The sequence below is a fragment of the Monomorium pharaonis genome, chromosome 6 (assembly GCF_013373865.1).
Source record: "Monomorium pharaonis isolate MP-MQ-018 chromosome 6, ASM1337386v2, whole genome shotgun sequence".
Classification (NCBI taxonomy): Eukaryota; Metazoa; Arthropoda; class Insecta; order Hymenoptera; family Formicidae; genus Monomorium; species Monomorium pharaonis.
In genome coordinates this window covers 25377853-25401491 of record NC_050472.1, presented here as the reverse complement: position 1 = coordinate 25401491, position 23639 = coordinate 25377853, and the positions used below count along the sequence as shown (strand labels likewise).

Genomic DNA, 23639 nt, shown 5'->3' with positions numbered 1-23639 from the left:
CACACACACACACACACACACACACACACACACACACACACACACACAAGAGTTACAGAAATTGAAACTGTGATCTATTAACTTAATATGCTAGGTTATAATTACTTAAACTTAAGGTTATAAATTCTTCACACATTCAAAAATATTTTAGCAAAAAAATACGGTTAAAACCAAAATTCATTTTTAAGTTAAAAATTAGTAGAAACGACGTTTATTTCTCAGAACGTAGGACTATGCATACCTGTGTGTAATTTGTACTTACTTTATTAATGTGATAAAAGAAGGAAATAACGTATCGATTGCACAGAAAATAACGTATCTATTTGCACAAAATACACATCAAATCAGTCGCGTCAAAAAGTTAACACAAAATGCATCGTTTCAATATAAATACTTACATTAAAATAACGAGTTCACATTAATCATGCGAATGGCATCAGCCAAACGTCTATCCACGGCAGCGTATCCGGACGAAATAGGAAAAAAGACGTTCGCGCTGCCGCCGCAGCGTATCCGGACGAAATAGGAAAAAAGACGTTCGCGCTGCCACAACGGCGCGAACTGCCTCGCGTAGGTTGTTTTTCTTTTTTTCGCTGTTCCCTAAAGGTCGCTTCGAGAGCTCACGCATTAAGAACCGTTTACATTTGTCCATTCTGTAACCATTGTATCATGCGTGTCCATGCATGGATATTAAAGTATACTCCATAAAATTAAATAGAATATACTTATATCATACATCCGTACATAAATGTACACAATGCAGATACGATATGAATATGGAACAAATATGCTACAATAGCAAGCGACCCACAGCAACACATTAAATGATCCATTATTAGACTAATATATCTGGGGCTCGATTCTTGAATTTATTCGCAAGAGAAACATATGCGCAAATACCCTCTCTAACAGAAAAGTTGCAAGTTTATTGGTTAAAAGTCATACGATAGCCAATAAATTTCCAACTTTTCTATAAGAATTTGCGAATACGTTTCTCTTGCGAATAAATTCAAGAATCGAGCCCCTGATAATCGATCGTAAATGTATACGCAAATTAAAAACCATTTTTTAGATAATATTTTTATTAAATAAATTTGAAATATTTATTTAATAATAAATCTGGGGATAGATTATTTAAGGCAAAATAAGATAGAGAAAAACAACAATAAGCAGTAAGACTTAAGCCCGTATCAAATTTTTTAACAACTAATAAATGTGAAAGAGAACATCACAGGAAATATTTAGTTCGCAATATTAAACTTTTTTTCTCTCAGTGTGGTGCATCGAGCTTAAAAATACACAAAGAGAAAAAAGTTTTTATATTGCAATGCGAACTAAATATTTTTTTCCGACATTTACGTTTTTTTTTCGAGATTTATTGGTTATAAAAAAAGTTAATTGTAATGACAAAATATATATTTCTATATGATATACCTCATTTCTGTAAAATATTTTTTTTTTTATTAATTAGTTTATTTGCTACAAATAAAATTTTATTTTGTTGTATTTAAATAAAGATTTATTTCAGTTCAGAAATAAATTTATATCCCACAAATAAATTTTTAAGCGTTTTTTTCTCAGCGTATGTTTATAAAGTTCAATGCAACGTAGACACTTAATTTTTAAAAATATATTTTTATTTTAAATTAAAGATAACTGCATCTGTATCGTAATTTGTTTAATTGAATTGTTTAAAATAATAAATAATTTCTTTGTTTAAGGCAAAAAATTTGATTGTGATGACAAAATATATATTTCTATGAAATATACCTCATTTCTGTGAAATATATCTTATTTTTCTTATTAATTGATTTATTTATTAAGAATAAAATTGTATTTTGTTGTATTTAAATAAAGATTTATTTCAATGAAATAAATTTATATCCTACAAATCAACTTTTAAGCATTTTTTTCTCAGTGTATGTTTTTTGTGTTCAATGCAATATAGACGCATAATTTTAAAAAATATTTTTTTATTTCAAATTAAAGATATCAACTACATCTGTTTTCTTTTCTTTAAATATATCGAATTGTTTAAAATAATAAACAATTTCTTTGTTTAAGACTGCTTATTTTAAAAAAACATACTTTCTTTATTATAATAAGTAACTTTTTATTCTTAAATAAATGTTTTATTATTTTAAAATATTACATATTTAATCTTAAAAATAATATTGTCTTTCTTTATTTAAATAATAATTTATTTGCTAAAATAAAGCATTCTTTTAAACAAAATAAATATTAATTTAAATCAAAATATTTAATTTTGATATAATGTATTTATTTAATCAAAAAAAATTTTTTTATCAGTGTACTGTTTGACTGAAGCAGGTGTTTAATTTAGCAGTACTCCGTAACACATACGTCCATGGCATGTTGTAAACGTAAAGGCAGACGGCGGAGAGTCACGATGCAGCATGTGGTAAGAGCGAAAGAGCGAATGAGAAAGAACGACGGTGGAAAACCTCCGCATCGTTCGCGAGAGGGTGCAAAGGTGGAATGCCCTCGATTGAAGGAAGCAGGAAAACGTTTTTGTGTCTCTCTCTTTCTCTTGTTTTTCTTTTTCTTCTTCTTCTAGATACCTTTCTCTCTCTTTCCATTGCTTCACCTTGACGAGAAAGAGAAGCAGAACGGGGTGAAGGAGTCGAGCGGAGTGGGCTCTTGGCTTTAGCGTGCGCGGCCTGCCTACTCATAGTAATTAAATGCCAAGCAATTTACAGAGCATGCATTTACCGAAGGCAGAGCCGCGGCACCGCACGCGGCTTTCTGTTTATACCCGCAAGCTCGTCACCGTTACATGTATACAATGCTTGCCAAGATACATACGATTTTAGACGCGAGGAACAACTCATCCATCTATCCTTTCGACTCTGAGTCTTCCTCGTAGGTGCCCATCGTGGCCGGTCTAATCGATTCGAGTCTACGCGAGATAATTAAGCTCATTTATGCCCTTCGATTGTCCGCTTTCACTTACTTCTCTTTGCAAATGAAAGAGCAAGTAAGCATTCATTCAATGAGGCTGAGAGTCACGTACACATTTAGGTGTAACTAGCAAAGATCTTCTTTTATATATATCTGTTTTTTTTTTTAACAGCTATCTTCCACGAAACTTGGGACTCGCACGTACAACTGCGTAATGTAAATTTTTAAATAATTTTGTAATTATGACGATAATCATGGATATCACAAAAATCCACAGACACGTTTTTCAAAATAAAATACACATGAGATACATTCGACATATAGTATTCTTTGAAAGGATCACTGTAAAACATGATACAATAATAGGGAAACGTGTATTACATACATCGGATATAAGCGATGTATTTTGGTAGGATGTATTAAAAAGTATTCTCTGTTCTGATAAATTCAAAAAATGTAGAGTGGAGATGTTTCCACAGTAATTTGAGCAGCAATTTGTTTCGGCCGATGAAAAATTATTCGGTATAGATGTGACCATAAAAAGTTTTTTAGCAAAAAATCGAATTTCTTAGCACTTAAATTCGCGGGTTGAGATTGCTACAGTCCGTTAGAAATGGAATTGTATCGAGCTGAATAGGTGCTCTGTGCTTTCTGCTTTGTCGACAGCTTTTTCGTCGATGAAAGTTACGTTGCATTATAAAAGCTCCACATAAGTGAATATCGTTTACAAGCCACAAAGTACATTATTGTTGGAAAAATCACCGATTGCAATGAAACATATTGTAGCTTAAAAAGTAAATACTGAATAGTGAGAAAATAAAATCTCAATTTAAAGAGAAGTTGTATCTTGTATATTTGCATTATATAAAGCCGATCAGAAACGCGCGTCAAACGAAGGATATTTTTAATTTTTCTTGTCTGTAATGTATGCAAAAGGAAACGAGCGTCGCGTATAATAAAATAGATAAAAATAATTTAAAATTGGCTTCAAAAATAGATATACCAATTACATTTTTAATTATCCTAGAAGTACGGTCGCAATCTTCAATTAAATTATTAATCGAATCGCCAATCGATAAATATATATACATACATAAACAATTATAAGCACCGGAAACATTATACTATTCTTATAATGTTAAATGTCTTTTTAGCAATTGGCGCGATTGCCAAATAAATAATTTAATAAGTTCATTTCGCGTTGAGAGCCAAAGGCTAACATCGATTTGTCAATAATTGATGAACATATGACCCGACGGTTTACAAATGACAATTTTAGAACTCCCTTCCTCCTTTCTCTTTCCGAAATTCTCTCTGATCGCCTATGAACAAATGTCAAGTGTCTATCGTCAAGGAGTTGAAAGATATTGCCGAAAAAGTCACAAGATAAGAATTGGAAAAGAGATAAAATTCTCTGCGAAATGTTGAAAGGTGAATTAGAAATAGGCACGCAGACATCGGCGACACACTCAGCGACGTATTTCTCAATAAGTTCAATACACCGCGTACCTCAGGAAACATATAGGATTTTTGAAATTAAACTGTGTAACTTTGATCGAAATCAAAATTAAAAAGGAAAACGTAGTGAAAGAAGGGTGGGCAAGATAAACATGACGGGATTTGTTTGTTCAAAGCATGAGAGAGGCTCAAAGCTGATCTTGCGTAAGGATAAAATCCTGTCTATCCCGAAGGACCAGAGTCTCACGGATTCGAGAGCTGCGTCGTGCGAATGTCTCGTCGCTGCGACACCCTTCTGGTGTTCCTCACGGTTTTCGTCGACGATTGACACGGCGTAGCAAAAAGTCCCTGGAGGGTACGTCACGCGTGTGATAAAACCCCGGACGCGATAAGGAAAGTTATGGCCGTTAACCGATCGAGCGCAAATCGAAAGCCGCGACTATTTCTCTTCGTTCGAAAGCCGTTTAATTCCTCTCTCTCTCTCTCTCTCTCTTCTTCGGCAACGGCCTGTCAAACAACAGAAAAGTATTGGGTTAACGCCTGGCTCTCGACACGCTGTGATTCGCCGTCGCTAATTTATTGAACGCCGCGCAATAAAGCGCTGTATCGGAGAAAGACAAAAAACTGATCTACGAAGAGAAGAGAGGTATACACTTTCGATTTACGAATTATATATTGTCTTCTCGTATAAAAATAAAAATTTTTAGATCGCCATTGTTTTGATTATTGTTCATTTAATCTAAATGCTAACAGAAATCTTTCGATGCAAAAGTATTGACAAATTGTTGTTCTATTAAATATTTATTATTACAAATTAGATTAATTAGCTCGTCGAAATGCTTTATGATTATTATATAATCATAATATTATATAATAATAATTATTATTATTATTATACTAAAAGTACATTACCAATTTATTATTCATCTCGTAATAATCTGTAACAAGATTAATAATAAATTTTCAGAATGAAGAGCCCAGTGTGCAAGAGTCAAATGAGCTTCGACCTCGCGATCGATGCACAAATCTCTGGAGACCGCATCCCATGGAGGCCGACGTCTCGACATCTCGTTAAAGTTCTTGCGCTCTGACCAATTTCCACCGAAACCTGCTGAGATAATGCCCATTTGCGTACTATGATGAATCAATTCTCAATCCGATCTTGTCGATTTGGAAGACCTTACTTAGAAATGGTGCGAAAAACTATGTTCCGAGAGAAATTATATCCATTCCGATAGAATAAAGTTGTAATGACAGTGATTTGTGCAATACATAAAGAATAAGGACAGTCGCAATACGAAATGATTGCTTTATCAGAGAAATCAGGCCCGCGTTGAATTTAACTATTTTGTGCTAAAAAAAACCTTGAAATCAAGGAATATTTATGAAACACTAACTATTATTCGATTTTCATGGTATTCCATAAACTATTCGATTAAATACAAATATACCACAGTGTCAAAAATTATAAAATTAGAGTGTGTCAAAAATTTGCGAAACACACAATTTTTTCAGAGATATTTTCGTTATAAGTAAAATTCTTAATGCTTTCAGGAGAAGAAAAACATTGAATCTTTTATTATAAAGTCATTCATCGCGGAAATTATCGTCTCATATCAAACTTCTTTTTTTAAATTATTATTCTCATTTCTTATTTGCTTATTTTTACACGAGGATTCATCTATTCGGTTAAAACACAACATAGTTGCGGTACAATGTATATACACATCGCTGCACATACATTCGCCCAATTTTGCACCGCTCCAGAGCCTCGCCCTTAAGGCGCCGTGCAGACCAAATTTACTTACATCAACGTATACAGGGTGTCTGCGACCCTACGAGGCGCAGCCTAGTTATGCCACGGCGCGGGCGTACATCATCAATAGCGAGTCGTGTAAATTCGCCTTTGCGGATCACACGACTCCCCCGCGTTTGTGCGCGCCCCGCCGACGGGGGTGACGGCGTGTCACTCGGTTGCAGAGACTAAACCGCGTTACACAGGCGGGCGGTGCATTGTGTAAATATGCATGCGGCTAAGCCGAAGAGTCGACTCGACTCCGCGAAATCGAGCGCTCCTGAGAATGACGACGACGACAACGACGACGACGCGACGTCAATGGGCGTCAAACCAAGACTCGTCGTCATCATCGCTCGACGTCATTATCGCGGGCCGTTGAGGCGAATATTCCATCCGCCGAAGTAGTAACGCGTGCAACAATACCGACAGCCGTCGCGTCGTCGTCGTCTTCAGGGATACACATGCCACCACGCATAAGCACGGTTCTCCTTTACATTGTGGATCACAGGCCATCGACTTTGTACGGATGTAAATTTCCACGGCGGCTCGTTAACGCTCCGGCAATAGTATTTCCCACCGTGACATTCGTAATCTTTATCATTTGTTCGCTTCAAAAATACGAATATACTATATATTTCTACACATATTACTAGCGTATTTGCATTTGTAGCCTTTGCATATACGTTTTTTTAAGTATGTGTGATTCTTTTGCATTATATAACTACAGTTAATGTTTTCAGGAGAAGAAAAACAAGTTCATAGCAGCAATGTAAATTAACAATTTTGCAAAAGAAATGTATACTTTTTAATGAAATATACGTGTAATATAAAACATGTCACAAATATTTAAAGAGGAAATTAATGTCAGTGATTAAAAGGGTAAAATGTTAATTGTTTGTGGAACAGTTTTCCAAAATTGTAATTTAGTTCTAAAGATCGTGTACATAAAAAATTAATGCGAAAACATCAGTTTCTAGATTACAGGATTTAAAAATGTTTCTCTTCATTCTCTCTATTCCCTTACGCGGCGGTTTGTATGCGTCGAATTTACGTGTATTGTGGCTTTATTAGCTTCTCCCCTGTTTCTCAATCCAAAACTCGACGAACACCTCAAACCGGTGCAACACGAATATGAAACGTATCTCCCACACGGTTTAAAAAAGTTTGTGTCAAGCCACACGCAGAGGCCTGTTATCTCCTTCCTTTTTTCTATATTGTAACGGACCCTCGACGTAATTCAATGACGACGACTGTGTCTGCTTCTCTATAGACGCACGCACTCGAGGGTTCCAAGTCGACGAGTCGTGACCGTTTTCATGCAAACGGGCAGGAAGCGTCGGACGCGAAAATGGCGCGAATTTCATACTCGAATGTCCTCTGATTAAAAATTCGAAGCGAGCGAAGAGGACGGTATCGGGAAAGCGCACGACGCGCCCGTAGGCATAAAACACGCTTGTATCCGTGTGCCCGGGCGAATTTTTTTTTTCTGAAACGTCCAGCGCGCAACAATGGCTCGTCCGCGTCCATCGGGACGCCGCGCCGTCGTTCTGCGACGCCCGGGACAAAATAAAAAAGACGAAGCCCCAAAGCTTGACGTATGTCGATGACACGAGAAGAGAGAGAAAGGAAGAGAAAAATAGTCGGGCTTGACTCGCCGAAACGTTTTATCTATGAACAACCGTGAGCACACCGGGTAAGAGCTAAATCGTAAAACTCGTTATTCTTTTCCGCTGTATCGTGTGGCCGCGCGCGGTAGTCCGAAAAAAAGGGTGAAAACTGAATACGTTGCGTTTGCGAGTGCATACGTTACATTCACAGATCACAATATTGTTTATTTCATATCACTTTTCGCTCAAAGGAACACAATCGCCGGTTCTGAAATAACAAGCAGAGTATATACTCTGGTATTGGGAATTTAAAATATTAACGCACTCGGGGTTATTTGTGCTTGCAGCCGTGAAATAACCGCGCCGGCACGACGAGTGGCATTGCTGCGCGTTCACAGGTTTCGTTCTCCCCCTTCGACGTCCGCTCTTTTCCGCTCTTGTGCACGCTCTTCTGGTAAATCCCGCGAGGCGTCGAGGGGAACTAATCTTACGACGCTTCCATTATTACCGCGAAATTCTTCGCGACGGCGAGCATACCCCCTCGGCAGCTTACCTCGAGCACGATCTTTGTTAGCGCCTTCCGAGCTATACTTTACCCTCTGCCCTTTCTTCCCATCCTCCTCCCCCTACCCGAAGCCTCTGATGAGCGCAACGTTAAATCGAGAGGCCGCCGCAACCGGCAAACGGCAACAGCTATCGCGTAAATCAAAGCCAGTGTTGTGCTCCGCGCAGCCAGCCGAGCCCGTCCGAGATGCCGTAAAATGCAATTAAACCTTTTCCTTCTTAACAACTTCCATTCGGCGTTTTTCATTTAGCGCATTACGGCGCGATCGTTGGAGCGCGAGTGCCCACACTCGCTCCGACTGTCATTAGTAAAAGAATACAATAAAGCAAAACAAAAGATACAAACGGGACTTCCGCGTTCCGCCTCATCACGCGTGCAACAAAAATCGCGCGGGAAATCAATAAATTGGACAGGTTTATTTATCCTTCCAGCGAAAAATTTCATTCGTCAACTTCTGAAGGATCGGTACGTTCAAAAGCGGAAAATTTACACTCGTTCCGAATCATAAATAAATTAATATGATGATTTTGCAACGGACTTTAAACTATAAAATGCGGGCGGTGAAAATGTGTCGAGCGCCATTTCCACAAGCGGTATCAACTTTTTAGACCACGTGAGCTGTTCGAAGATCGCTTTCGACCTACGAGATGCAGCGTCAATAGAAAGTTCTGGGACTAATCCTAAGTGAGAGACGCAGAGCGAAAAGAGAAAAGATAAAAGAATGAGAAGAGAGAGAGAGAGAGAGAGAAAAAGAGTGGAAGCAGAACGAGTACAAATGACTAGAGCGACCGGCGTTTAAGGGCGAACATCACGGTACACGACTTTCCGGTCACGTTCGACCGACAATTCAATTGTCGCAGGACATTTGGACTGCTCGTCGAGTTTCCGGTTTCGTGTTCTTCGGTGCTTTTAACGACACTCTCTCCACGGGCCATTGGTACTACACGAGCGGCTCGTCGACCTTCGTGGGCGGATATAATTTTTGTTTGTAAAATGGATCCAAAGGTAAAGTACACTTTCTACGTCGTCTGATTAAAAACTATTGACATTTGTATTTCAAATTAGAATAATCCAAAATATTTAAAAACTATACATATGTGTTTTGTTTATTGCTAGGGAAAATAGCACATAAAAAAAAACAGTTTTAATTTGTTACTGCTTACATTATTATTTGTTTGATTATGATTAGTCGATTTTCTTACTGCTTACATTTTTTTAATGTGCCACTGATCTTAATTACAGAACGTTAACCTCTGTAATAAACTCGCTGGGCGTTTAAATAAATATTTGAGAAATATTAAGGATGACTCTACTATCAAATGATTAATCGATGTAATGTTTTATAATGTGATAAAAATTAGTTGCGTCTGGCTTCCGCCATTTACCAAATAAAGAGAAATGTACGAAATATTTGCGACTCGTGTATGATATCTAATCAAACAGTTCAGCGATCAAACGTTCAATCAAACGAACACATCGCTCGTTCGGAAGATAGGTCGACGATAGCTTTAACGATAGGCAATAAAAATCGTGCGTTTCTCACTGTCGTTATCTGCGCGCTCGGCGATTTACGACTATCGCGCGGCCATCGAATTCTTACACCTAAATAATTTAATTCGCTCGTCCGCGTGGTGTCCACGAATCGTGCGCTTGTATGTAATGTAATAATCGCGTGATCGCACCCCATGGTAAGATTCCATCACCGGCTTTAATCGCATAATCGATAGAGCTCGTCCCTTTGAAAAATATATCCCAGCTCGGAGAGATCCCGCGCGATCCATAATTTTCTACCATTTCCACTGTTAATCTAAATCACGAAGCATATTGCACATTTTGTCCGTTGAGGGATAAAAGTCCCATAACACCCGCGGAAGATTGAGAGTGAATTGTAATTAATGCAACGATTAACGCGTTTGTTGTCGGACAGACCGAATTCGATACAATCAATATTATATGATGTTATTTTTCGGAGACAAATTATGATTTTCAGATAAACTGTTGAAAACACATCATCGTACATGATTTAGTCGATGTATATATATTCGTTGAATGCAATTATATCATATTATATGATAATATTAATTACAGTTTTTAGACAAAAATGTGAAATACACAGAAAAATTAGCACTAAAAATAAAATATACATATGCCTCCATCCTTAAGTGTGTATACAAGTTAATAAAAAATTAATCGAAACTAGCAGTACTGAAACATTCTGTAAGTATTCGTAAAATTAATTTATTTGTTAAATAACATTTAATAATTTAAAAGGTAAACTCGCGAAAATATTTCGCGAGTCGTAAAACAGCATTGCCCGTAAAAAATCGAGAAAAAGATAGGCGCAGTTTTCTTTGACAAACTCGTTAAGATTCGTAAATGACTCGACCAAATTTTGTTTCGGTTCCGTGCCAAGAAAACGGCGGACTCCTTGAGCATCCCTCTGTTCGCTCAGCATGTACTTACATTAAGTTCGACCGGTAATGCATCTCGATGCAGCTGCACGCGCCACATCTCCCGTCGAAGACCGGTTGGCCTGAAAGTTTCCGAGTAGTTTCCGCGTCGGCGAAGTCGACGGGAGTTGAGTAGAAGCTCGATGTTGCGGGGAAACGGGCACGGATATGGTCTCAACAAGAGAGCGGCAAACAATTTTGCGCTCGCTCACCATACCTAGGCCCGGTAGCGCAATGAAGGGCTATCTCAGAAGATCTTAGAAACCTGTTTCGCCTGCAGAATATTCGTAGTGATGATCGCGTTACCATGTCCCGCGTGTCTATCGCTGAGCGAAAAACGGCGATAAGCGGCGTTTACGCCTCAACGTTTGCATAAACTCATTAGTATTATACGTGTGGCTCGATGCATCTTAACGCGGTATCATCGTGACTTTTTGACGGCGTTTTGCAAAAAAATCATCTTTTAAATAATAACATTGATATTCTGACATTTAACCAATGAATATTTCATTAATTTAGACATTTTCTTTTCTTAAAAATATATAAATATCACATTTTCTTAGAAATAGATTTTATTTTCAAATTTAATTATTAAGAAAAATTTTTTGCTTTTTAATTATTCGTAGCCAGTGACTGTTTGTCCATCGATAACATGAAAAAAGTTCTCGATTAAAATCTTTAATTTATTTCTCGCCAATTTTTTTTCAACTTGACTTATTACATAAAGTTTTAATGGAAAATACAGTAATTGTTAATTAAAATATAATTAAGAAAAGAAAACGCTCGATTAAATTCTTGATATATTCATATTTTAACATGTTTCTTTGATATAAAGTCGACTACCATAATCAACTACCTAATCACTGCAGTTATGTCTGACGTTCGACTGACAGCGGGAACTTACATCAGCACTGGCATCAAAAATGTGGGTTAACATCGCCTTGCTACAAGTAATTTTGACACAGGCAAGGGAAAATAGGTCGACCTACCACATCCTTTACGTCAGAAACGTGCGTACCAGCGCGTACTCAACTCGCGCGAACACGCGAGCGAGAAATTGAAGCGCAAAGAAATTCTAACAGGTGCGAAAAAGAACCGGTTCAAGAAAATATAAATTCGAGCTACATTTTATCAATTTGACAAAAAAAAAATTCGACAAAATTGCATCTTACTAAATCATACAATTTCTTCTCTAGATATCTTCCTTTAGCTTTAAAAAAGTTCTATACTTTTCTAATTATTCACTCAATGTGTAAAATATTTAACAACTTGTGATTTAATTACAGAGTTTTAACCACAGAGTTTCTGCTAAATTAAAAAATGATTATAAATAATAAAAAAAATTAAAGTATTAATATTTATTAGAAATAATAAAAAGGGAAATAAAAAATAATAATTTTATTAGCCTAGATTTTATTAGCCTAGAATTTTATCAGCCATTAAAATTTGAAAATATAAAATAAAAATAAGATTGATAAATTAATAATAAGATTATTAATAACAAGACTTTTCTCTCTCTACTGATTTAATAGACTTTAATATAACTTTAATCTGAAATTTAATATTTGACATTTATAATTAAATGTAACTAGATAAATTAGGAATTTATGAGCTATAATAATGATTTCATATGTTTCATTATTTTTGTTATAGAAGAATCAATATTTTCCAAATTTATCAGAGATCATTATAATTAGAAATAAGGTCATAAATCGTAAAATTTATTTGTTATAATATAGTTCATTAGCATTTATTTTTCTCGATTTGATACCAGCACGCAAGCCTCACTATACATATATTAACCTCATTATGAAATCTGGTTATAATATGTGACACTGACAGCAGTTAATGGAACACTATTACCTAGGAAGGAGGCCAAGATTCAACATGGTTTCCCGTTTATGTAAATGCAGCGTCTTCGTTCTACGTTGCCCGCGATGCTTACTCTACGCAAATTTATACAAATCCACCTGTTAAAGTAAATTGTGTGAAAAAACCGTAGCGCGTAGCAAGCCTTACATTCGCGGATACAAGCTCGCATGTCCGCCATGCCGGAACGTGTTAGAACGGAATCTCGCGTTAAGCACGAAGTCGCGAAGTTGAAGACCTAAGTGAGAGAAATCGGCTCAGTGTGACGTTGAAACAGCAACGGCCTGCGACTCTTGCGAGCAAAACACGCCTCAACACGCTCGAAATGTTACCGTAATAATATCACATTTGCCGATCAGAATGGCGTACAAGAATGCACGAAAGACTCGGCGAGAGTTTTCAAGGAGAAGTTTTTAAGAGAGGAACAAAATAAAATAAAACCTTTCTTTTAACATAATCTTCTCCTTCGTCGTATAAATTTTTTTTTACGACGTCCCGTATCAACCCTTCTACGCTTCAAAATGTACACAGACCCCAGGAACGAGCGATTGATCTGCCTTCAGAAGAGAGCTGTATGATCTTGAGGCCATTCGATCTGTCTCGAGTCGCGCGCTTAGCCGAGGACGATTCGGGACGAACGAATGAAGGTCGTTACCGGCGCGGAAAGAACCCCGATCCATCACGCTGCTACACGAACGACGGAAATCGATCGATCTCAGGACGGAAGCCGCGGCACGAAGACCGAGAAGAAGCCGACGGTGGATCCGATCGTTACGACACAGCGCGCGCGTATCGTCGAGGCACGCGAGCCATCGCCGAGAATCGATATTTTCAAAAGTTCAAAATCTTATGACATTATGTACATCTTACGACATTATATAAGTATAATAACATTACGTGACACTTCAATGTTTGAAATGACGCGCTATATCATTTTATTACCCCGGGATCGCTGGAACGAGACTTACCTAGCTGTAACGCTTACCGCGCATTTTAACATTTACTTTATTATTATTATTACGTGTTCAGTAAATGTTTAATGTTACGTTCTTGAAATTTAGACCGGAAACTTAACATTTCGAGCACTGCGCGGCACGCTCGGCAAAGTACAGGGCTACTGGGTCGCCGCGGTCGACGTGTCAATGATTAGTTTCCCTTCGTCTCGTGAGAGCGGAGAGGATGAAAACATGATCGCGGCTAAAGCGTTCGCTAAACTTGAGGCGCATGAGGCGAACGCGAAAGTTCGTCGAGGACGAGAGAGAGAGAGCAGTCGGCGAGGATTTGCAGACAGGTACTCGGTAAAGCCGTCGTAAATACACGTCTCGTTGCTAATTAGCGCCGTTTTCGACTACTCGCGGTAAATTATATCGTAGACAACAAGGCGGGTAACTATCCGGTTAGGAAACAACGGCGAATCTCAGCGCCGAAAAACTAACGAGGCAATAGAGATGTTTTTTCCGGGGTGCATAAATTTCCGTGCGATTAATTAACGGTACTGGCACATCCTTTCGATCGCGCAATCGTGATAAAAGAAACAATAAATGACAATTTAGATAACGACACAAATGACAAAACGAATACTTTTGCGAGACGCTTTTATTGTTACAAATTGCAATCGTAAATGCACAAAGTATCTAACATTAAAAAGAATTAATGCATTTACGCAGAATAGGCGTTATCGTTAATTCTCAAGTAGTTTGTAATTTTCAAAACAACCGAGGAAAGTTAGGAAACATTGAGAGTAAGAAGATCATCCGTTTTCAAGTTATAAAACGTTTTTCCTAGTCAAATTTTACATATAACGCGAATGTTCGATATGGTTCGCCGTCCATTTCAATATACACTTGAGCACGTTTCTTCAAAGAATTTTCTACACGTTCACAGATTTCTCTCATATTTCTTTACAACAGTTCTAAATCCGTTGTTCCGATTTTTGCAATATATTTCCTTGTATTGTACATCATATTCTTTAAGTGGCCTTCGAAACACAAGTCCTATAAGATCTTTGCGCATATGCAACGTTCTCCAAGAAGACATACCCGAGAGTATATTAAGATAAATGGAACACACATATTGGACATTTTTTGTAAACAAAAGTAACATCACAGAAAATGTTTTACAACTCTAAAACAAAGCAATTTTCAAACTAATAAAGACTTACATTTCTCATTTTAAAATTTTTCTACACAACTCGTAGAGATTATATACAATTAAAAACAAATAAATGTTTTAAGATGCTAAGTATGGAGGTGTAATTGGTTAAATATATAACGATTTTAAAATAATACTTAAAGCGACCTTAAATGTAAAAATCGATATATGACCAATGCTTCATATAATTAACGAGCCTAAAATTAATGTTTAACGTGAGCGCGATAATGCAATTACCGTGAGATTGTTCCTGTTTTTTTAAATCCTCTATTCGTGTACAGAATAATCGTCATATACTGTGAACAGTACGAGTACAACGAGTCCGCATGAACTTTGCCAGCCTCTTTGCACGATAGTCGGTGCTTTTCGCGGATTCTCACCACCGGATTATCCCGTTATTACTCGCGGCACGCATTGTACACGCGGGATTCGTTTGCGAGTGGATCGGTAATTTCTCGCGGGGCAAGTCAGCGAATAATTAAGCCTTCCATTTCAATGCGAATGTACCAAATGTGAATGTACTACAGAATTACATACAGGATTAAAAGAAGATATCGTTGGATTTTTATTTAAAGATATAGGCAAATTTAAATTACGATACAGATTTTGATCTTTGCATTATCCATAAAAACATAATGAAAAATTTGGTATTCAGTGGTTAAACAATATATAGACACCTCAAACAAACCCTGTGCAATTTTTAAAAAAATTCGTGAAAATATTCTGCCTCTTATATCGCGGTGCTCCGGACAGACAGCTTAATGGAAGGTACTACCGATAATAATCTTAATGATAATCGCGTACGCGAAAAGGAGTATGAGTATCTCTTATGAGCGTGCGCCAATGCCGTGCCGGGAGAATACAGCGAGCGAGGGAAAAAAGTGAAAAATGGAAAGAGGGCACTCGGGAGAAAGAGAGCGTATTACTGACAGTCTTATCAAGAACCGCAGTGTGCACGAATATTACATTCGTCGAGGAAACGCGGCCCGCGGTAATCCTGGCAGCACGGACTACTCGTTTCGGCATCTCGCGCAGGCGAAATGATTTCCCGGATTTTTCCAGGCCACATCAACTCGCGTGATCCCACGGGAGCGCCGGTAGAGATAATTAAAATATTTATGACGGCGAAGGTGTACGCTCATCACAATAAGAAAATTTTGAAAACAATTCGTGAAATGGCATTAAGCACTTTATAGCCAGCGGTAAGCAAAACTAATGTTATTTTGCATAATGATCTATTTTGAATACTACTGAATATCTAAGACAAGAATCTTATAAGTTCTAAACTTATCCACTCTCACATCCAGTTCTTCATAACACACACGACTGATGATAATCTTAATTTAATAATCTAAATTCCATGATGACAATCATAAACGAATCATAATTGGAAATTACTGTATAAAAAAAACTCCATGTAATATAAACCAAAGATTATACGTAATATCATATACTGATAAATTCGTAATGTCAAATTCTATCCAATTTTAAAAGTTAAAAATACAGCGTTATTAACTCAAAGGATTAGTTAAAACTTTTATGCTTTAATATTTAATAATGCGTATTAAAGCGAAAATTCATGAAATTTTCTAAACAAAGAATGCCTTTAAACGTTCTTCAGTTGCTTCAATAATTAAATAACGAGAATACGGTACAGAGAATTTCTGCATTATTATATCAAATTTCGCCAACTCTAGTGTTTTAGAACGGTTTGGTCCTGGAACGGGCTTTATAGGGATGCCAAGTTTCTCGCCTCCCCGTTAACTTCATCGTCCGTATAATGCATACGGGTCGCGCACCGGCGCCCACCACGCAGGCGCATCGAGAAATTAATTATTAGGTCCTCTTGGGAAATAATTGCGGAGTTTTGAGCGTTGATTTCGCGGCGCCCGCGCGAGCGTATCGAAATCGCGATTATTTATCTGCCGTAATTTATGGCGGTTATCGCTTACGATGCAGAGCTTTCGCGCAATTTACTGCCGACAATCGCTGTTCCTTTGCTTTTCTCGTTCGTCTAGTATTTAAAGACGGATTTTTTACGTTTTGTTTTACATATATACTACACAATGTTTGCTTATGAAATTTTATTTCGCAAAGTAATCTTGAATTATATTATATTACAAATGCATATTAAATAACTTAAGATAGTACATTTTATATGGACGTAACTGCATTTATCTTAATTGAAATTTTTATATATGCTTGTTAAAATTATAATTTCAAAGATTGTATATTTAAAAAAAAAGAGTTCATATATAATTTAATTAGTAAAATTAATTGTTGCTCAATAATTGCTATGATAAATAACATTAATTCTTTTCTGTTCATATTTCTGTAGCATAAGTAATTAAACATTTTTTAATTATTTATTTAAAATTATATTAATCAAAACTTGTGTAAGTATTAAGGTTTTTATCATCAAGTATTGAGAATTATTTAAGCTATTTATCATCGCATATTCACAGAAAAATTAATATTATACTTTTTATATAAATAGATTATTATCTTTAGTAAAAATATATATATATTTATGCAAAATATTTAAGTTTATACTCCGACGAGTCTCTCGAATCGGACATTGTTTATATTAACGTAACCAGGAGAATAAGCTTAAGAAAATTGTGGAAAGGTTTGCTTCAATGAGAGAAAGGAGAAAACTTGTACGAAAAGCGAACGGACAAAGGGAGGATGTCCAACGAGAATGCTCCAAACATAACTGAAAAGACGAGAAAGGAGTCAAGAGAAAGTGAAATAAACGCGTTGACTAGAGGAGCCAACTACACTGACAACATCCTTGCTGTTTCCCCGCTCGACGGCGCATCACCGCTGGCAGGAAACGTTGTGCAACAGCTGCAAAAGGAAACAACGTGGCCGTTTTCCACCTCGGCGACATGCTCTCGCTCGTAGAATTAAATGCAATTGCTGCATTTCGGTAGCAATGCAATATCATTGCGTTGGCCAAAGTAAGTGAATATATACATATGCGCCATAAATTTCATTTCTTATTATAAATTATTTTTCATAGAAATTTAAACTAAATTTCTTTTAAGCTTATATATGCAAAATACATATATAATAATAGTCTAGCTCTTCTAAACTGAAGATAAAAATAAAGAATTTTAATTAACAAATTTTAGACTAGACCTTGACAATTTCAATTAATAATACATTTTTTAATTTACTTAAAAGTAATATATATATATATGTATATATACATATAGGTATTTATTTATAACATATAAGATGTTAAAAAGTGGAACAAAAATGCAAAAGGTACAAGAAATATGACAATAAAATCTCTTTTGCGTAATAATAAACAATTTCACCTGAAACGTTTTAAAACAGTAATTATTATCGTTTCAAAACGTTTCATTACTTTCACGGTTTAATGATAATACTTCGAATATTTCTCTCAATATCTCTCCCGATTAGACGGAGGATACTTTTAGTATGACGTCACTTTACATCCGTATCCTAGATTCGAGAGGGATGTTACACGGCGGTTCGCGTGCATGTCAGATACGACGCGTTCCGTTCCGTGACAACGTAACGTATTACTATTTACATAATAGAGAAAGAGAATGAAAACGAAGGAGGGTAGAAGAAAGCGAGAGGGGGGAGAGACGGAGAATGAAAAACGCTGTGTGCCTGTCTAACCCGACTAACTTGAGTCTACGGCACACCGCAGGGAAGAGAGGCCGGAGAGATATAAAACGCCCGCCTTCGTCTCACGTTCTCCAGGGAATGTTTCGCTCGGGTAAAGTCCGTAAAAAGGAAACGTAAAGGCCGTCGAGCCTATTACAAGGAAGGAACTTCTGCACTTCGCGGTGTGCGCGAAGAAGTTGGGGATACGCGCCCCAAAAGAGAGTAAAGCTCCCTCTCTCTCGCTAACCGCAAAATCGTCCGCATGGCGTTCAAAATTCGTCTGTTTTAGTTGGGAGCTGACGATGTAAAATATCATCTATTCAATTTTGCATTATTTATTTATCTATTTTCAATAAATATATTTTAATTGAAACTGCAATTCAAATTTAATATAATAATAATAAAAATATTTCCAATCTCTCCCACGTATATTCACGATTGATATTAGTGCGTACAATAATTATTATATAATAGTACATTGAGAAAAAAGTTGTTAACTTGATTAACTTTTTCAACTTTAATTTAAATTCATAAAATACTTAAACTTTAATAGTTTAAACATATATTTAATTTACATATATAGATACTTGACCTGAAGAAATTTAATTAAATTAAAAAATATTGTCAAATTAATAAATTTTTTCAACGTAGTGACAAGAGAATTTTCTCTGCAAGGAAAGAAATTTAAGTCTGGAAATTTTATAATTTCACTGAATACATAACAATGGTTTTAAAAACAAATCAAATTTCTTGGTATATTTTGATTAACACTTAGTTCTGAGACATCTCGTAATAATGACAAGTAGCAATGCAATAAGATTCGTAAATGAGAACTATTTGCATCAACTGAGTAAGCGCATCGTACAGAAATGACATTAAACAATATTAAACGTCAGAGATAGTTACGATAGGGCATTCCCATTGTATAGTAGAAATAATTAATGTCGTAATACACGTCACACAGTAAAATCGTTTTATCCTTTATTACGTTACATCGCAAGCGACATGCGCTTTAAAGGGACTGTCGGTTAATTGTGTACATTTAATAAAGCGAGTAAATACGATACGATTAAACAATTTATTTGCATATTGTCGGAAACTCACGGTAAACGTATTCGCATTGAATGGAAGAAACTACAGGGAACATACACCAGTATTCCAAAAACACTGTCAATATTGATTGTTTTTCACCTCGCTATGCAATTTGCCTCATTCTGTAATAAAGTTATCGAGCTCCGCAATAAGTCAAAGTAACTTAATTAAAAATTGCAGAATTAACTTAACATCTGTTTTTCAGAAAAACTTATTTTATAATTGTTTCTGAAGATATTTTGATACATTAAGTATCAAGAAAATTTTGTAATCATTTTTAATTTCTTATTCTTTTAGTATTTTTCTGTTCTGATTCATTTGGTTAATTTGTAATTGTAGATATTATGTTGATATACATATTAATAATTAACCTGAGCAATGTCGTACAATTATATTTCTATATTTTGTATGCTGGCAATTTCAAAGCAGTAGTTTAACGCGTAGCAGTTAAAGGGTTCACAGTTACTGTTACCGGACTATTTCAACTGAAAGGGCAAGAATGACGGAGTGTGCGCTTTACGGTAACATGCTAATTTTCTCGTCAAAATGAAAGACGCCTTTCTCACGGTCGCCCGTTATCATTTCCGCGCAAATTGCACGAGCGCCGGACACGCTTGTAACATCGAGGGACAGTGGCGGATTATTCAGAATCGGCGATCTGGCTTTCTCCATCGAATTGTCCACTCGATAAACCAAGTGAGCCGCACGCGGGGTCTGCTCGGCACGATGGTACCTAATGTAATCACCATAATGGCCACGCCAGAATCACCCTAGAGCTCTACACCATCGGCAGTAGCATCCCAGACATTCCTGTATCATTGCGCGATCTGGATGGCAGAGGGAAACGGGACGAGAGGACGAGAGGAAACAGGTGGAGAACCGTCGGAGAGGGGAAGATCCTATATATTCTCGAGGTTCCCCATTACCACACTAACAGGCTTTTAAACAAGGACGGTATATCTACGTAGTATCCTTCATCAGCAATATCGTAAGTGCAGTGATAGAACGACAGCCCTAGCGAGTTTTTATTCACGTAGGAAATAGCCATGTATTTTAGAAATGGACTGTTTAAATAATTCTTTCCAGCCTATTTTTTTCTTTATTTCTAAGTCGTTATTAAATCTAGATATAATCATCGAGCATTTACACGTTACGTTAATTGCGTCGATTAAATAATATAAATGTGTTCTTGTTTTAATTCTACATGTTTTTCTTTAAAACTTTATTTTTAAAGCACATTATTATTTAAAACTTCCTTTAGCGGTTTCAACGCTTTCGCAATTGTCTTTATGAAAGATTACTGTATTATAAAGCAAAAACACTTAAAATTTCTCTAATCTTCGCAATTTAGTACTATTATCTTGCATTATGCTGTACCAACAACACTTTCCTAGCATTATGCCGAAGTGGCCAAGTTACCCCTTTTATACGAATACAATAAGCCATGTTCTTACAACACATTTAACTCTGAATGTTGCCGTTTGATTCTCATTTCTGCATTTAAACGCGTCCGCCGCGTTTAGACGAATAAAACGCAGAGCTAGACAGTCGCATTTGGCGGAAAATTCGCGGTGTGGATAGAGCTCTCTTTGCGTTCCGCTGCGCGAACATCGCACGTGTGTTCGTGTCACGTACGGAAGGTTGGGATCCATGAAAATGCCAAGCAGCGTGTTTAATGTAGCGGTAATAGCGTAATCGGATTCGCCGCGTCGATGTTACGACGACATGCGACACCGCGAATTACGAGAAGTAGCATTAGCTTGCATTTTGTGACACCGAAAACCGATTGCTTGCATCGCTTTTGTTGCGCAACAAAACGCAGGCCGGTGCAGAAACAAATTATAATGAATACAATTGCAACATTGCTTTTTATCGTCCATGAAAATGATGTATATCGTGGACATTGTAATAAATGAGTGCACAAAAATATAGTTAGAGAATGTACCAAACAGTTATCTCGTGCAAAAAGTGTAAAAATTATATTTTAGAATAAAATAAAAACTTAAAAATTTTAAGAAATAATAGAGAATTCCAGATTGTTTTATTAGAGTTTTTTTTCCGCGACGTATAAGATTGTCCTCTGTCTACTTTACAGAAAACTGGTAGTGACGTAGCTTTCGCGATCGAGCTTGCCATTTGTGCAGTTCTACGCGATAACGACAATTTTATTATAGTTTTTATGATGCTATTGCGACGTGGACATATCTAATCCACAAGTGCGAGAGCCTGTCGCTTATTCCATCACAAAACCTGAGAGAAAGAACGACAGTACGTGCACTTCGAAGTTTATCTCTCTGTATTATTTGCACATCAATGTTTTAATGTTTTCAGAAACGTTTCAATATAGTTTACTTATTCAACTTATTGAATTATTTGATCGTAAACTCTGAGATACGGGCACAAGTGTGTCATCCACTTTATATGTTAAAATATGTCGTTCTAAGGTATAAAAACGACTATACAACTATAATTGATTAACAATAAACTTTGTACTCGATATAGCGATCTGGACATACGTTATAATATATATATCTCAAATTTCAGTGAAGCAAGTGCGTCCTAGAACACTCGATACGATAATAAACATGGAATAGTTTTGATCATGCTGAATCGTAACAGAAACGACAGTTTTATCGTGGCTTTTACGATATCTTATTTTTGACGGTTGGCCCAACAGAAATGTGTTTCTAGTGCTATACATAGTACGTATGTACGAATTTATTTAGTAAATTTCGCGAGAGTAATAAATTGTTAAAATTAAATGGTCTATTATATGTATATATACAGTTCTGTTTCAAATTCTCGCCGACGTGATATAATTAATTTTACATAATCGGATAGGTGATTAAAATAATGGGGGTAAGTACAATAGTTAGCTTTCCATTTCAATTATCAAGTCAGAATATCACATTCGCGATATTGATATGTATGTATGTAAATGTATATGTATGCATATATATATGGAATATACATTCCGAAACATATCCGAAATATAACTGAAATTCACGTATACAAGAAGAAAGACTATAATTTTTAGTAATTTGTAATATAAGAACAAATTAAAAGAAAGTTATTATGAATTCAATATAAACTGAATTTATTAAATTTCTTAATTTCTTAACTAAAAATCCAAAGAATTAAAATATGACTTGAATATTATATTAAATATATGACTTAATTTTTGTTTGCGGTCAGTCATGGTTATAATAATATTTTTCTAAAAGCTTCTGCAAGCGGATCGATATTACAGAACGATGCAAATATCACTCCATTATGGGTTATGCAGTTAACGACCGTTTTATTACAATTTTTACGGCGTACTTCTTTCCACACGGTTCAAAACACCGGCTCTCTTTTCCTTATCCCCTACATTAAATAAATTATATATACTGCCAATTGGAATATTTTTTATATTAGATGCTTCATTTAAAGTTACATGATGTGTTGCGTATTTTAAGAATTTTTTTTATCATAAAAGGAAGTCTTCCAAAAGAGAAATGCACAAATCACATTAATGCGATTATTCAGTAATCTCAAAATCAAAATAATTTCGACATTTTCTGCATTTTAAAATTAAATTTTTACACATTTATAACGCACATCAAAAATTAAACTTCTATACGTTCATGTTAATTTTATATGTTCCATCCGATATTAATCTCTATACAACAAAAGCTTAGTAAAGTGGACGGTTTTATTAAAAATAAAAGTGTCAATTGTCAGATGTTTGTGATTATGATTAAAAAAATTAATTTAAAGCAATTAAATTTTATTCTTAACTTTAAAATCACAAACTTATCTTAAATTTGATGTGGCTCATTATTAATAATTTTTCATCCAAGTTGGTTAAAATAATTTGTATTTAAAAAATGTATAAATATCATATGCCATTGTGAAAGCAAAAAAGAGAAAAGGGAGATATTAAATGTGCCACTTTTTCTTCTTTAATTAATAATCCATTTATATTCATTAATACCAATATTAATTTAATATTAATCATAAAAATTAACGAAAGGATACAAACAACACCAGAAAGAATCGATGATTTTTTTCGTCTTTTATATGCAATTCGAACATTTATT

General features: G+C 35.8%; 1 protein-coding gene across 3 annotated transcripts in view; it reads right to left on the bottom strand.

Annotated features, from left to right (window-relative positions):
• Positions 1-23639, bottom strand: part of LOC105839444 (opsin, blue-sensitive) — a 245783-nt gene that overhangs the window by 183305 nt on the left and 38839 nt on the right. The gene's annotated exons all lie outside the window — the stretch shown is intronic.